Source organism: Rhinatrema bivittatum, chromosome 1, assembly GCF_901001135.1.
Source record: "Rhinatrema bivittatum chromosome 1, aRhiBiv1.1, whole genome shotgun sequence".
NCBI lineage: Eukaryota > Metazoa > Chordata > Amphibia > Gymnophiona > Rhinatrematidae > Rhinatrema > Rhinatrema bivittatum.
Genome location: NC_042615.1, coordinates 277,007,981 through 277,024,588, shown reverse-complemented (window position 1 = coordinate 277,024,588; position 16,608 = coordinate 277,007,981). Strand labels below are relative to the sequence as shown.

General features: G+C 44.1%; 1 protein-coding gene across 2 annotated transcripts in view; it reads left to right on the top strand.

Annotated features, from left to right (window-relative positions):
- LOC115087724 (retinol dehydrogenase 11-like) overlaps nucleotides 1-16,608 on the top strand; it is a 101,002-nt gene that overhangs the window by 10,833 nt on the left and 73,561 nt on the right. The window lies entirely within an intron of this gene.

The window sequence follows — 16,608 nt, the reverse complement described above, 5'->3', positions numbered from 1 at the left end:
TCAAATCTGTGGATCACACAAAATTATTGTTACATGTGCTGGCCGCGGCAAACCCGTGGCTCGGCCCCTTCACCTATCTCAAGCAAATCCAGTGCCTGGTCCCTTGTCTCTAGCGGCGGTAGGCCGCCGGCTCCATCCTCGGGCCACCCTTGGTGCCTCCGGCTCAGCTACAGACCCTGGTACCTCTGGTTCAGCTACAGCTCCTGGTGCTCCGCGTCGGGCCTCTCCGCATGGCCTGTGGAGAGGCGCTGCTACTTGGGGCTGCGCCCCTCCCTAGGCACGCGCACATCACTGTGACTTAAGTAGGGCCCGCATCGGGAACCAAGCCGCAGCCCCGGATGATGACATCAGCAGAGCTCTGGTATATAAGCCCAGGCTTCGCTGCCTAGCTTTGCCTTTGCAACAGGTCTCCTCGCTGGGTCGAGTACTCGCTGCCTCCTGAGAGATTATTCTCATTCCTGTGTTCCAGGAACACAGGAATGAGGAAACTACCCTGGTTTCCTCATTCTTGTGTTCCTGTTCTCCAACCTACCCTTGGATTGCCTTCTTGGATTTCGACCTCTGCCTTGCCTGACCATGCCATTGACTCTCTCCAAGCCCAGACCTCTGCCTTGCCTGACCACGCCATTGACTCTCTCCAAGCCCGGACCTCTGCATTGCCTGATTACTCCGTTGCCTCTCTCCAGACCCAGACCTCTGCTTTGCCTGACTACTCCCTTGCCTCTCTCCAGACCTCTGCTTCACCTATCTACTCCTTTGACTTTCTCCAGACCCAGACATCTGGATTGCCTGACTACATTTCACTATCTTCTCACTCAGTCCTCAGCCTTGCATGCCACTGCTTCCAGATTGCCGCCAGTCCTGACTCAAGTTTGCCTTACGATGCCTCTTCAGTCTATGTTCTGGACTTTGCCTATTAAGGCTCCGGCCTGTTCTTGCTCGGGCACCCCCTGTCTGACTGTTCCTTTGGTGCCCGGGTCTCTGGAACTCTACCTCGTCCAGTACAGACTGTACCATTTCTCTGTTGCTGTCTCTAGGCTGACCTCGATCCTTCCATCGACGACGAAATACGGAGGCCCACCTAAGTCCAGCCAGCCCCGGTACCCAAAGGCTCAACCCGCAGAGAACGAGGGCTGGTATTGGTGAAGCGCCAGCCAGCCTCCGTCCATCAGCCCACTTCACGTGCTGATGGTAGGGGACCCGTAGGACCCTTCCTACAGGTTGATTCAACCCCACCTTGGCCCAAGGGTCCACCTCCGGTGCAACAGGTTGCAAAGGCCATGGACTCTGTGGAGCCACATGCCATCCAGGCCATTCCTGGCCTGGCCTCCAAAATACAAGAACAGCAGCAGTTTGAGGCACTGGCCTCTTCACTTGAGCGTCTTCATGCCTGGGTTGATGCCCTAACCAGCGACCCAGTTCCAGTACCGTCTTCTTCTCATCAACAGCCGTCTCCTTCCACCCCTAGAGCTTTGTGTTGGCCCTACCAGCTCCACCTCGTTTCAATGGTGACGCCAAGCTCTGCAGAGGGTTTTTCAACCAATGCTATATGCAATTCACTCTGCAGCCCTCCATCTTTCAAGATGAATTAACAAAGGTCACCTTTATCTTGTCTCGAAGGGAAGGCGCCAGCTTGGCCTTCTCTCTTGTGGGAGTGATCGGACTCCCTTCTACATGAACTGTGTCGATTTGTGGCTGTGTTCCGGCGGATCTTCGATGATCCTGGGCTGCATGCCAAGGTGAGCACTAGTTTGTTACACCTTCGTTAAGGTCAAACAAGTTTGACTACACAATTGAATTTCAGACTTTAGCTTCTGAACTCGCTTGGCAGGAAGACTGCCTACAAGCTATCTACCTGGATGGACTTTCCCCGCAGCTAAAGGCTGAACTGGCAGCGCGGGAGCTCCCCTCCTCTCTTGAGGAGCTTATAGATCTGACGGGCTGAATTGATCATCGTCTTCAAGAGCGTCACTGGGAGATTCGGATGCCCAAGAAGCTCTCTCGGGTTCGTTCCTGTTTGCCACCTACCACCAGCCCTGCCTCCAGTAGGGTCTCTGCCGTGGCCAAGACAGAAGAACCCATGCAGCTGGGCCGTGGGCGGCTGTCCCTGGAAGAGCGCCTCTGGCAGAGAGAAACAGGCCTATGTCCATATTGTGAAGCACCCGACCACCATCTACAGGTCTGCCCAGTCTGTCCGGGAAACTTCCCTGCCTAAGTTAAGTTGGGGGTCCTGAACTTAGGCACAATGTCACTGGCCCCTCAGTTATCCGTACCAGTCACCTTGATTTGGGACTCCTGGTCCTTTCCAGTTCTTGCTCTGGTGGATTCCGGAGCAGGAGGCAATTTTATCCTCAAGGATCTAGTTCAACTACTGGGTATAAAAACCCATCCTCTGACTGGGGATATTTCAACACATCTAGAACCCAAATTTAATCTGGAGAAAGAATCAGTCTGTTTCCTGAATTGTTCTTTTTCTTTCATATTCTGCACCAGATACTATTCCACAGAACCCGGCTTGAACTTAACTTCTGTAGGATCCCAAGGGGAAAAGGGGGGTGGGAGGGGATTTAATGAGGTAAACGGAGATAGAGTTAATATATAAGTTTATTCATCTGTTGATTGTGAACATTTGTACAATTATGGTTACATTCTGTTATTTGTTGTATTGTACACTCAGCTTGCTCTATCAAATACAGTTTAAATTACAAAAAAAAACCCCAAAAAACCCATCCTCTGGAGACTTCCATGTGCATCGCTTCCATCTATGGAAACCGTTACCCGGTCGAATATTCCTGACCACAGATCCAGTTCAACTTTGTACTGGTGCTCTTCATACTGAAGAAATTGAATTACTGGTACTGGAGAAATCCGTTCAGCCAGTAGTCTTAGGACTACCCTGGCTCCAACGTCACTCCCCTCAGTATGATTGGGGATCACTCCAGCTGGTGGAAAGGGTTCCACCTGCCATCAGTCTTGTCTATGTAAAGTGGTGCCACCACCTGTGGTTCCTCTAGCAGCCACCTCTTCAGGTATACCCGCTCCTTATGCGGATTTTGAAGACGTATTTTCTAAGCAAAAGGCAGACCTTCCATCTCTTTGGAGGTTTGACTGCCCCATTGAAATCCTACCTGGGACTACGCCTCCCTGAGGGCGTACTTATCCTCTGTTTCTTCCTGAGACTAAGGCCATGATGGAGTACATTCAAGAAACCTTGCGAAGGGGTTCATTCGTTCCTCCACATGTCCTGCTAGTGCAGGATTCTTCTTCATGAAGAAGAAGGATGGGTCTCTCAAGCCGTGTATTGACTATCGCGGCTTGAATGTGATTACCCGCAAAGACAAGTACCCTCTGCCTTTGATCTCGGAACTATTTAATCGTCTGCACGGGGCCTCCATATTCACCAAGTTGGATTTACGCGGGGCATACAACTTGGTGCGGATTCACCCTGATGACATGTAGAAGACCGCTTTCAACACCAGAGATGGCCATTGCAAATATCTGATGATGCCCTTCGCCCCCTGTAACGCATTCGCAGTATTCTAACGAATGATGAACAACATTTTCAGACATCTATTATACACCAAGGTAGTGGCATACCTTGATGATATCTTTGTCTTTTCCAAAGATATGGCTACGCACCACACCGACGTTCATACAGTCCTCCAACACCTTCATGAGAATCACTTATTCACAAAACTGGATAAGTGTTTGTTTGAGAAGTCCAATATGCCTTTCCTGAGGTACATCATTTCATAACAAGGAGTTTCTATGGATCTCGCCAAACTCAAAGGAATCCAAGACTGGCCACAGCCCGTGGGTCTTAAGGCACTACAACTATTCTTAGGATTCTCAAATTATCGTCATTTTATTCCACATTATTCAACCCTGGCAGACTACATTGACTCGTAAGGGTCAAGATACTCAAAACTGGACTCCGGAAGATATTGCAGCCTTTCACCGCCTCAAAGATGCCTTCCCAGCTGGTTTCTGTCTCCATCACCCAGACCCGAACCGCCCCTTCCTGGTTGAGGTGGATGCCTCCGCGATTGGGGCTGGGGTGGTCTTGAGCCAACGTTCCACTTCTGGATCTGTAGTCCCGTGCTCATTCTATTCTTGCAAGTTCTCTTCAGCGGAACAAAATTATAGTTTGAGATCGCAAGTTACTCAACATTAAACTGGCCCTAGAAGAATGGCGCCTGTTGTGAGAGGGCGCTCAACACAAGTTTGTTGTATTCACAGATCACAAGAATCTGGAACATTTGAGCCATGCCCAACGTCTCAACGCCCGTTAGGCCCGATGTGCTTTATTCTTTTCCAGGTTCAACTTTGAACTTCGTTATCGTCCAGCTGGGAAAAACCTCTGGGTGGATGCCCTATCATGCTCTTTTGATCCAGCAGATGCTCTGGAAGAACCCGGTCACATAATAGACCCAGCTTGTATTTGCCTGTCTGCAACTCACCCAGTCCCCACTGGGAAGACTGTTGTGTCCCGCTGACTACGTGAAAGAGTCCTCCGGTGGGCACATGACTCTAAGTTTGCTGGTCACCCAGGACAAGTGCGAACTCTGGTGCTACTCCAGCAGTTCTTCTGGTGGCCCACTATGGTCTCTGACGCTAAAGCATATGTTGATTCTTGCAACACTTGCGCTCAACAAAAACTCCCTGTCGGTCGACCCTGGGGTCTTCGTTAAGTTCTGAGCAACCTGGAAAAGTGTACAGAAAAGCAGAAAATAGTGCTTTTCTATACACTCTCCATCTTAATATCCTAGCAATATTAAGTCGGAGGAACCAAAAATTTAAAATTAAAAAAAAAATCCGCCTGCAGGTCCAGCAGATTAGAAAAAACGGAACTCAATTTTACTGACGTCCATTTTCCTAACCTGTGGCTGTCAGAAGGGTTTGAAAACCAACACCAATAAAATAGAGTCGGTTGTCGGAACCCGCTGACAGCCACTTCTATGCTAATAAGGAGGCACTAGGAATGTGCTGTTGTCCCTAGCTCCTTCTTATTAGCGTGACCCCATCATTTACATACAGAATCGCATGCCCAGAGAGGTGGGTGGGCATGTGTCAGGAGAGCGGACACTTAATACGGAGCGCTGGCTCTCCCATGATTTTTACTGTATCGGCCTGATTGCTAAGTTAGAGTTCCCTGCTTTTCTCTTTCTCTCAAGTAGTTTAGCAAAAAGGGAATTGAAAAGGGAATAAGATAGAGGTGGGAGAATTTAATGCTTCCCTATGTTGGATTTGGGAAAGTTCAAAGCTCTATTAATCTATGAAAGAGATTTGCCTTGAAGCTACTAAGAGTTCATTTGAACAGGCCAATGCAATAAAGTGCGGTTGGACGTGCGTTTTGGATACGTGTCCATAACCCCCGATGCAATAAGAGGATCACCGCGTCCAAAACAAGGCGTAGCTGATAGCGCTCATCAAATGTAAATGCCATGTAGATGAGGCTATTAGCTATTACCCTGTAATGCTAAAAAATCTCCATGTGCCTGAGGCACACTTTTTAACTCATAAAATTTTATCTCTGCCCTGGAGCAGGCATAAAATCTTCCCGCATGTCAAGGGATCAACTTAAAAACAAAAAAAAAACCTTTTCAGTGGTTCCTCCTACTTAGTATCATTCCGGGCCATGTTTATTGTGCATGTATATTGTGCCGGTAAAATAGCAGCCATGGGAAAAAATGGATGCTTGTAAATTGAGTGTCCTTCTTCCTAACCTGCACACAGCCATGTCTCCTGGGCGCACAATGCCAAGGACGCCCTAGGGATGCACAATTTATCCCTAGAGCATCCTTTTTAGCGAGGCAGCTCATTTGCTTATTGCATCAGGTGCATCAGAAAGGTGATTGTGCGTGCATTAAAAAACGTGAGCTCAAGTCTTCCGGTGATGTAGTGAGCCGAGCAGACATGCTGCGCTGACGCTCCGGGTGCCACCCTCCCTTGAAGCCTTTTTTCCTTGTTTTTCTTCACAATGTCATCAGGAATCTTGATTACAACTACAGAAGGAACAACTGCACTGCGTTCTGTGGCTTATTATGTCCACGAGAACAGCGAAGAAGGAGAAAGATAAAGCTAAAATGGTAGACTCTGACTAAGACATGGCGGCAATCGCGCCCCTCGACCAGGCTGGATGGGATGCGACGGTGATAATATGAGAAGTTTCAGCAGGAGTTATAGAGGCTGTGGAGGGTAAACTTGACAAATTGAATGCCTCCGTTATTGCCATAGACACTAAACTGTCCAATTTTGCCAAACGCTTCTCCGAAATCAAAGGGGGAATATACGATACTATGGTTAAGATACAACTTTAGACCAGCAAATGGAAGGCCTAGAAAGGTGATTCAGGTGGCTCAAGCAAAAATTGACTATTTGGAAAATCGCAGCCGCTGCAATAATTTAAAGATCCTCAACGTCTCTGAAAACATCCCCGACTTGCAATTGCTGGATCTTATGTATAACTGGCTTTTGAAAGATTTACAACTATCAGCATGATCTCCGCCAATCCGCTTTGAGCAGGCACACAGGATCGGTGCTCAAGGTGAGGTGGATGCTAAATCTCGTCCTATAATGGTTAAAGTGTTGGATTATGCGGATAAGCAAAAAATTCTATCCTCTTACTGCGCAAATAAAGAGCCACAACATGACGGTAATCGAGCCCTGATCTTCAACAACTATTCTGCCAGAGTGGCAGCGAAACTGCATGAAATGGCACCATTTTGTGAATATCATATAAAAAAGAAGGTGTGTTTCTCTATCCTTTCCAGCTATTCTATGCTTCTCCTGGGATGGACAATCTCAGAAATTTTACTTGGTGGAAGTGGCAAAGTGTTTCTTGGATCTTAAGGACCCAATGTGGTCGAATGGCTAATTTGAGACAGTATTTTGGGGTCAAATCCAGGAAGACTCCAATCTGGGCCTAGTTGGCTGTTGGTTTCTCCTTCGTTTTTGGCGTTTTTCATTATTATATTACCAGAGTCATGGCAAGTCTCCCTCAGTGTATTTTGAGGCTGTGCACTTTGTGGTGGGAACTATGTCCTAGGTCTATTGTTCGTTATGAGTCTTGGGTCATGTTGGCGATCCTTTTGCTAAATGGACATTGGCTCCACACCCTTGACTTTCATCTTTACCAAGAAAGAGAGGCCCTCTTCTATTTGTGCTTCGACTATACCCACCTATGACTCTGGGATACTTGCTAAGTTCAAGCTGTGTGCAGAAGTCCAGCTAGTTTTTCTTCGTACAAGGGTTTGCTCATATTATTTTCATTATTTAGTATGCTTATTGTTTTATTATACATTAACCTGTTTTGTGACTATACAGTCAGAAATTAATACCTGACAGTATAAGTGAGTGTATGTTGTGTGTGCATGATGGGGTTGACTTGGGGGGTGGCAACCGACTGCATCGGTATGTGTGGTTTCTGCGTGGTGAGAGGTAGTGAGTGTGAGCTGTGTGATTGGCGGGAAGATGTGAGCCTCTTAAAGGAGGATCTGGTATGTTGTTCAGGGGTTAGAACTGGTTGGGGGGGGGTGTTAGGGGGAAAGCGGCTGACTGGGAAATGCAGATTCTATTAAACAGTAGAGGAGAGTGTTTAAGATGGGGAACATTCCTTCTTCACTTCAGCTCTGTTAATTGCGTTTGGTGACTTTATCATTTCTTCTATGGCTAATGTAATAATTTCTTAGAACACGGCAGGTATCGGATCTCCTATTAAACGGAAGAAAGTTTTGTCTTCATTGCGTCAATTGCATGTTTCATAGAGTTGCTTCAAGAAAAGTACCTTTCCCCTGAAGAACATAGAAAGTTAAAAAGAGATTGGGTAGGTGTATGCTTTGCGGCCTCTGCCTCCAATACTAGGAAAATGCCACAATCAACACCTACACAATAGTACCCAATATGGTGGACCAATATAAAAAATTTGTTGATTTCACTATGTGGAATCCCTCTAAACATTTTTTTTTAGAAAGGAAGGTGATAGTTTCATATGTAATGTTATTTTAAAGGTACCATCCAGGTTACCCAAATAGACTTGTAATCATCAACATATCACCATCCACCTGTTTTTGTTTTTATTTTTCAAATGCCACCAATAAAATGAATTTTACTGTTACTTTTTCTTTTTCACCGTGGAGATCCACTACAAATTGTATAGTTGGTATACAAGAATTGTTAATTAATTAAATATATAAATAAAATAAACTGCTTATGATACCGCCCTAAACTTTTACTATCTTCCGATCATGTTCCAATCTCAATATGTGTCAGCACCATACACAAAAGAAAAATTGCTCATAAAAAACACACATTGTTGGAACAAAAAGATTCTTAGCTGCTTGTTGTTCTCAACATGGCCAAGTTTCAGATGCAATCATTCTTCAGGGGTCGCAGCATACTGTGGGGCCGGTGCAATACAGTGCGCTCACGAGTGCACTGTTTAACCCGCTGTAGGACACGGGTTAAATAGGTGCTAATCTACCCCCTAATGTAATAGGGGATTAGCGCCTATTTAACCCATGTCTAACGTGGAGTGAATGAGATAGCGCTCATCACATGCAAATGCATGTGAATGAGGCTATTACTCATTCACTCCGCATTCAAAAAAATAAATGTGCGTCTCAGACGCACATTTATCGCTCAGTTATTAACGCCTGCCTGGAGCAGGCGTTAATAGCTGAGCGCATTGAAAAGAAGTACAGAAAAGCAGAAGAAACTGCTTTTCTGTACTTCTTCAGAAAAAAAAACAAAACAAAACAAAAAATACCTCAGCAGACCGCCGACTTATGAAGACCGGTACCGAGTTTATCGGCGTCTGTTTTCATTACTGGCAGATGGCCGGTTATGAAAACCAATGCCAAGTTTACTGGCGTCGGTCTTCATAATCGGCTGCCACCGCGGGTTCGCGTTAGCAAGGAGGCGCTAAGGTCACGCAAGCGACCCTAGCGCCTCCTTGCTAGCCCGACCCCCTGATTTGCCTATTGCATGGCGCCTCCCTTGCAGACGCCATGTGTGCGTTAAGAAAGCGGGCGCTGACTTTTCAGCGCCCGCTTGCTGTAAAAATTATTGCATCAGCCCCTGTATGAATAAAGCTTATCAGTCTCTTCAACAGTGCAGCACTGCTGGCCTTGAAAGATGACCATGTTGGGAACAATGAGCAGCTAAGAATCTTTTTGTTCTAACAATGTGTGTGTTTTTTATGAGCAATTTTTCTTTTGTATATGGTGCTGACACATATTGAGATTGGAACATGATCAGAAGATAATAAAAGTTTAAGGCAGTATCACAAGCAGTTTATTCTCCACGGTGAAAAAGAAAGAGTAATAGTAAAATTCATTTTATTTGTGGCATTTGAAAAATTAAAAAAAAAAAAAGGGTGGATGGTGGTATGTTGTTGGATTACAAGAAATCTATTTAGGTAACCTGGATGTTACCTTTAAAATAGCATTACATAAGAAGCTAGCTATGACCTTCCTCTCTAAAAAAAAGTTTTTAGAGGGATTCCGCATAGTGAAATCAACCAATTTTTTATATTGGTCCACCATATTGGGTACTGTTGTGTAGGTTTTGATTGTGGTATTGAACTAGTACTAAACTACATTAGTGGTTTGGTTTGGTTTTTTGGTATCCAATACTAAGAAAGCAGGGGTGGCCATCCTTTTCCATAGATCGCTGGCTTTCACGACACAAAAGGTGTTGATGGATGAGGATGGTAGATATGTTGTTTGGTGGGGCAAATTCTGGGAGAAACTATTGGCCTATGTTCGGTGTATGCACCAAATATTTACAATCATAAATTATTTTCTACATTGGTTAATCTCTTGCTGGAATTAGGTAACATTCCGTTGATCATGGGGGGTGTCTTTAACTTTGTCTCTGATCCTCTGTTAGATAGGGATAGCTAAGCTTTAGATACTCCACTGGGTAAGCAAAAAGGTATCCCCTTTTTGACCAATATGCTGGAGCTACTGGATGTATGGCGTGTGTTACATCCCGGGGAGCACACTTATACGCATATTTCCAGAGCCCACTTATGTCGAAGTAGAATTGATTATATGCTAATCTTTGAAAAATCTTTTTCCAAAGACCAGCGGATAGATATTGGGGATTTTACTATCTCAGATCACGCCCCAGTTATCTTGTTCTATTTATTTGCTAGGAAAGACTCTACGTACAGACGGCATATGCCATCCCATTTTGTGAGCTCCGAGGACTTTAAAGGTTATATACATGATAAATGGGAAACCTATGTTTGTAATAATGCTTAACATTTAGGCACCCCTCAACTCTACTAGAAGACTGCAAAGGCAATTATGAGAGGCGAGATCATCTCCTATGCTATCTATAAGAAGCGTCAGTTGAATAAAGACCTGATTTGTTTGACTAAGCAGTTAGAAGGGGCATGTAAGAGGATGGCCAAGGAATTGACTGAGGCTATAATAGGTCAGCCTTTTTGATTCTCCAAAATCAGGGGGCCACTCTGATCCATCAAAGGACAATGCGCTACTTATTGTATCAGAAACATCAGTTTTTCCATTTTGGGAATAAGAAGTCCCCCCTCCAGGACTCCTCTCCCCTTTCTATCTCATAATGAACACAGTAATCCCCTCCCTTTGTCCGTTTCTCACAATGTACATAGTAATCTCCTCCCTTTGTCCGTTTTCCCTCGACCCTCCCTTTGTCCATTTCCCTTGACCCCCTAATCCCCAGTTGTTTGCTCCAGTCATTTACGCGTCCATGCTTAGCCCCACTCAACAGTATGTATATTTTAAAATCTATCTTGTATATTTACTTATATAATATGTTCCATTTATCCATGAATCCTTTCATGTACTCTCATGTTTCTCATGTATCCATCAATATAACATGTACATATATCGATTTTCCCTTATAACATGTATATTTATTATTTCATGTATATATATTATACTTTTTACAGTTCGCAGTTCTGTTTCTATCAATTTCGTTCCTTCTACCTATCTTTCTTGCCTTTGCTCTCTCTCCTCTCTTCTCCGTTGCTCCCGCTCCCCCATCCTGTTATTTGTATTTTCTCCACTTGTTTAAGGTTACAATGTAAACCAGCATGATGTACCCACGAATGTCGGTATAAAAAAAGCCAACAAATAAAAAAAATAAATAAAAGAAAGGGAGGAGCATGGCCAGGCTTATTAGAACTGTGGAGGGTTCTCGCTTTATATCCTGCTTGAGGGATGATAGCGGGCATCTATTTCAATCAAATCAGGAGATCTGTGAGATTCTCTGACAATTTTATGCCAAGTTATATGCTAAAGGGGATCAGGGCTTACTTACCTGGGAGGATTTTTATGCCGATGTGATGCTCCCTTGGGTTAGTGAAGATTTTAAGGTGCAGTTATCTCAGCCTATTTGGGAGGAAGAACTCCTTCAGGTCACTAAAGAGCTAAAATGTCATAAGGCTGCTGGGCCAGATGGCTTCACTTCTGAATTTTTTAAAATCCTACAATCTCAATTGATTCAACCCCTGAGAGATTTATACAATGACATGGCACAGTCGAGCACTAGCCCTCATTCTATGTGCAAAGCTGTTATAGTTTTCTACCAAAAAAGGGACATGACCTCACCAGACCAGCTGCCTACTGACCGAACTCTCTTCTTAACATGGATGTAAAAATTTATGCTAAGATTTTGGCAAATCGGCTGTCGGGTTTACTTCCACATTTGGTCTCTCCTGAACAAGTGAAATTTGTACAGGGTGCATATATGTTGGCCGGTATAGTCCATAGCCAGCGGATATTGAACAAACCTGTTCTAATCAGCTTTGATATTGAAAAGGCATTTGATCAGTTATTCTGCTCGTTCCTTTTTACTGTTTTGGTTAAATATGGTTTTCTGGATGCTTTTCTAGATCGGCTGCACATTCTGTATCAAACTCCGAGAGCAGCGATTATGACTATCGGGGTGATGTCTGCTCATTTTTCTTTAGAACGTGGTACCCGTCAAAGCTGTCCCCTTTCCCCATTTTTGTTTATTTTATATACGGAGCCCTTAGCATATCGGCTACATCAGGACCCACTCATTAAAGGTATTCATTGTGGCGGATATGAGGTTAAACTGGCCCTGTTTGCTGACGACCTTTTAGTTGCTCTAGGAGATCCCCCAAATTCCTTAATGCATCTAATATCTCTGTTACAAGATTTTGGTGCCATCTCTGGGTTGAAGCTAAATAGAGATAAATCGTTAGTGTTGGACCTGTCAGGAGAGCTGCGCCATACTTGCCAAGGGGACTTTCCTTTAGGTTGGACTGAGAAGAAGATTACCTACTTAGGCCTCCAGATCCCTAGGGATCTTTCTAAGCTGTACCAGATTAATATCACCCCCATAATGAACAGTACTAAACGTTTGTTAGAGAGCTGGCGGTTTCTTCCATTGTCATGGTTTGGCAGGGTTCAATTGGTCAAGATGGTTATTCTACCAAAATGGCTATATGTATTGCAAACACTGCTGATTTGGCTTACAAAGATATTTTATTCTGGAATGCTTTAATTTCTCAATTCATTTGGAATAAAAAATGGGCGAGGATGAAATTAGCTCAACTGCAACTGGGAATTCGGGATGGAGGTCTCAAAGTGCCCAATCTGCGTGCATATAATGTGGCATGTCTCCTTTGGGTGGTTGGTTGGGGATTGGCTCGGTGGGACTAACACAGTTACGGATGTGTCACTGGATAGAAGTTTAGTGCATCCCTTCGGGGTGAATTATCTTTTACATGGCTGTAAACGAGCTATGCCCCCTAGGCTTAGGTTGGACCTGTTGTTTTTTTCAGTTCTACAAGCTTGGACTTGAGCTTGGGTCAAATATGGGCTCTCCCCTAAAGTTTCGATTTTTTTGCCACTTCGGGGAAACGGTAATTTTTCACCTGGGATGGACCAGCCTATTTTTTGCAAATGGAAGGCAGCTGGTCTTAAAAACATTGGTCAATTATTAATGGACTCTCGTTAAGGGGGGTGGTTATTTTCCATGCACTCAAAGAAAAATATGCCTTAGAAAATAAAGATTTTTACGCCCTTTTTACAGGCATGTTACTATGTTGAATCCCTCTTGGGAGGGAATCTAATGATCTTTTCGGCAGGGAAATTTGAAGGGATGATTTTCAGAGTTCCATCTAAGTCTGGACTAATGTCCACTCTGTATAGTGGGCTGGTGGACTATTTGCCGGTTGATCCTCTTACTCCCATTACTGCAAAGTGGGCTAGGGATCTAGATATGGAACTGGAAGAAAATGATATTAGGTTTGCCTTGGCGGGGTTGGGGAAATTAATTGAGTTGTGCCAACTCGCGAGAAACACAGTTCAAGGTGATTCATCAACTTTATTTGTCTCCCGTTCTGGCTTTTTAAATCTGGTATCATTCAGAGCCCAATCTGTTTAAAATGTAGGGCGACGAGGGCACATTCTTTCACTGCTTTTGGGCCTGTGAGACTATCCAGAAATTCTGGGTAGCTGTATTTCAGCATATTTCTTTGTGGATGGGGAAGGAGGTGCCTTTAGATGCGTCCCTAGGGCTTTTAGACATTTATGATGATTATGAGATTGCTGCTAAAGCCTTGCTACTGTATATTCGTAAATCCTGCTGTTTGATTAAAAAATGTATATTAGTGCATTGGATAACTCCTGACAGTCCTTTGTTAACGCAATGGCGCATTCAGATGCATAATTTAGTGCTTATGGAAAAAATGTCTGTTCTTAAGAAAAGCTGTAGGAGACAGAAATTATTTCTACAAGTTTGGAAGCCTTATTTGGACTCTGTGTCATGCCGAATCCGCAGTTCTATTGTTAATATGCTAAAAGTACAGTAATGGTTAAGCCTAAGCTTGGTACGTGGGGGGAGGGGATGCTGTTTTTTTTCTGGAAGACACATCCTTTTTTTTTTTTTCCATATTGCTGTAACATTCTGTTCTTTGTTGCATATGTATTGGGGACGATCTCCCCCCTTGTTGGCTTTGTCAGTTGCATGTGTTTTCTGCAATTAATAAACAGATTTTAAAAACCCAAAAACCATGAACCCAGTTTAGACGCTCGTTTTTAGCGTGTCCATATTGCATTGGCCCGTGTGTTACTAAGTTCTCTATTGAGTGTTGAAAGCCAAACCCTGTAAACTTTAAACTCTGGAAAGTCGAATCCTTGCTTAAGGGCTGTGCTGGGAAGCTGCTTGAATGTTTGGCTGCAATAAGTAATTCCTGGTAAATATTAAAGCACCTGGTAAAAGCCTTTACTCCAATTAAAGCGGTGAGGGCAGCTTATGCCTCAATTGCACTACTAAAAGTTTCACATATGTGCACTTGGTATATTCGCAGTTTAAACTGTAGGTCTCTGGGGCAGTTAAAACTAGGAGAAATTAGATCCTGGAAGTTAAGCCAGGAACCTTCATAAGAATGTACTTATAGTTGGCAGAAACTTAAGATCAGGCAGGCAAGATCGTCACCAGTTAGTGAGCCCTGACAGGGGTGAATACTAAGGTGAAATACTGGGAGCAGGGAGAAGGGCTGTCTAGGGAAAAGGTTATATTATAAGCATTGGTTTGAAGATGGGAAACAAGTAACTACTAGGACCAAAGCAAAATGGTGTTTTGTTGTGTATTTGCTATTGTTTTAAACCCCTGGAATCTTACTTTCTGAAATTATAAAGTCTTATATTAAACCACAGCTTGGTTATCATGCGAGTTTTCTTTCTCTTCTACAGGAGAGAGTCTATCTTAGGCTTATCTAAGGGGTTAGGCATTTGGAGCGGGAAGCTTTATAAGGGCCATGGTTAAGCTACAGATGAGACAATAGGTCAAGTCCCTGCTACACAACACTCGCTCTACTGATAATCCCCAGCCAAGAAAAGTTTAACTATAACTACAGCCCCTGTGTTAGAAGCAGGCAGAAACAGCGTCACCAACTGACCAAGAGGCAGTGTCCATCGTTACAACACCGCAACACACAGAAGATCTGCATGCACTGCTAGAGCAGGTGTGACTTCCAGCGTGTGACCTGTGTATGTACTATAGGACTTTACTCCCTTTTTATATGTTTCTACAGCATTGCATATGTCATGTAGCGCTATAGAAATGTTAAGTACTAGCATTTTCAAAGCCATTTCATGAACATAAAATAGCTTTGAAAATTAGTGGTAATATCTGCATGTTAACAGGTATGCACAGGCTTAACGTCTGTGTGCGATGTTCTAAAATTACTCTCCCTGTATCTTCTCACTATAGGGCACAAACTTCCTGAAGCCATGGAGGTTGCAAACACCTGGACAGTGAAAGAGCTAACAGCATACAGCTGGGCTGGCTCCATGGTAGTACTGTGCTTTCTGGGTGGGCTGGGATGCTGAGGACGCAATGTTCATAGACCTGAGGGGAGGGTAAACAAGCGTGGGGGTAGCTTGCTTATTAAGGCAGTTACTATCTTAAACCAATTAAGTCTGATACATCACTTTGAATGCATATACAGCATTGCTCTCTGCTTCAATGGCAGGGGGAAATGTGGAAAAGAGGATTTGCATTCAGACAACAATCAACAAGGACAGAACTTCACAATCTGGGTAAACAAGCACGGGAGTAGCTTGCTTATTACAGTGGTTACTACCTTAAACCAATTAAGCCTGATACATCACTTTGAATGCATATACAGCGTTGCTTTCTGCTTCAACCGCAGGGGGATATGTGGAAAAGAGGATTTGCATTCAGACAACAACCAACAAGGACAGAACTTCACAATCTGGGTAAACAAATTAGCATGGGGGTAGCTTGCTTATTACGGCGGTTACTACCTTAAACCAATTAAGCCTGATACATCACTTTGAATGTATATACAGTTTTGCTCTCTGCTTCAACAGCAGGGGGAAATATGGAAAAGAGGATTTGCATTCAGACAACAACCAACAAGGACAGAACTTCACAATGTGGGTAAACAAGCGTGGGGGTAGCTTGCTTATTACGGCGTTTACTATCCTAAACCAATTAAACCTGATACATCACTTTGAATACATATACAGCGTTGCTCTCTGCTTCAATGGCAGGGGGAAATGTGGAAAACAGGATTTACATTCAGACAACATCCAACAAGGCATTGATCTGTGCAATCTGGGTAAACAAGCATCAGGGTAACTTGCTTGAGGTGGCGGTTGCTATCCTTAACCATTAAGCCTTATGCTCAACTTTGATGCAATGCCAACATTGCTCTCTGCATCAATGACAGGGGATGGCAGGAAATTTGAGTCAAACACAGTTACTAACAAGGGCCCTGAACTTGGTGGTTGATGATACAGATAAGTATGGGAAAACAAGTGTGGAAACTTGCTGGGCAGACTGGATTGGCCGATTGGTCTTTTTCTGCCGTCATATTTATGTTTCTATGGATGTCATGGTCATTGTTAAGGGTAATACCAGGGGGCTGGATTTAGAGCCCAGGATTCAAGGTTCCAGAAGGTGCCTTGGTTCGTGATTGCCACCCCCTGGCATCAGCATCATTTTCCGTCGCTTTCATCCCCCAGTATCATCAAATTCCCCTTCCCCCTACCCCCTGGCATCATCACCCTCTATCCTCTCTCCAAACCCCCTAGTACCATCATTTTCTCTTTTCTT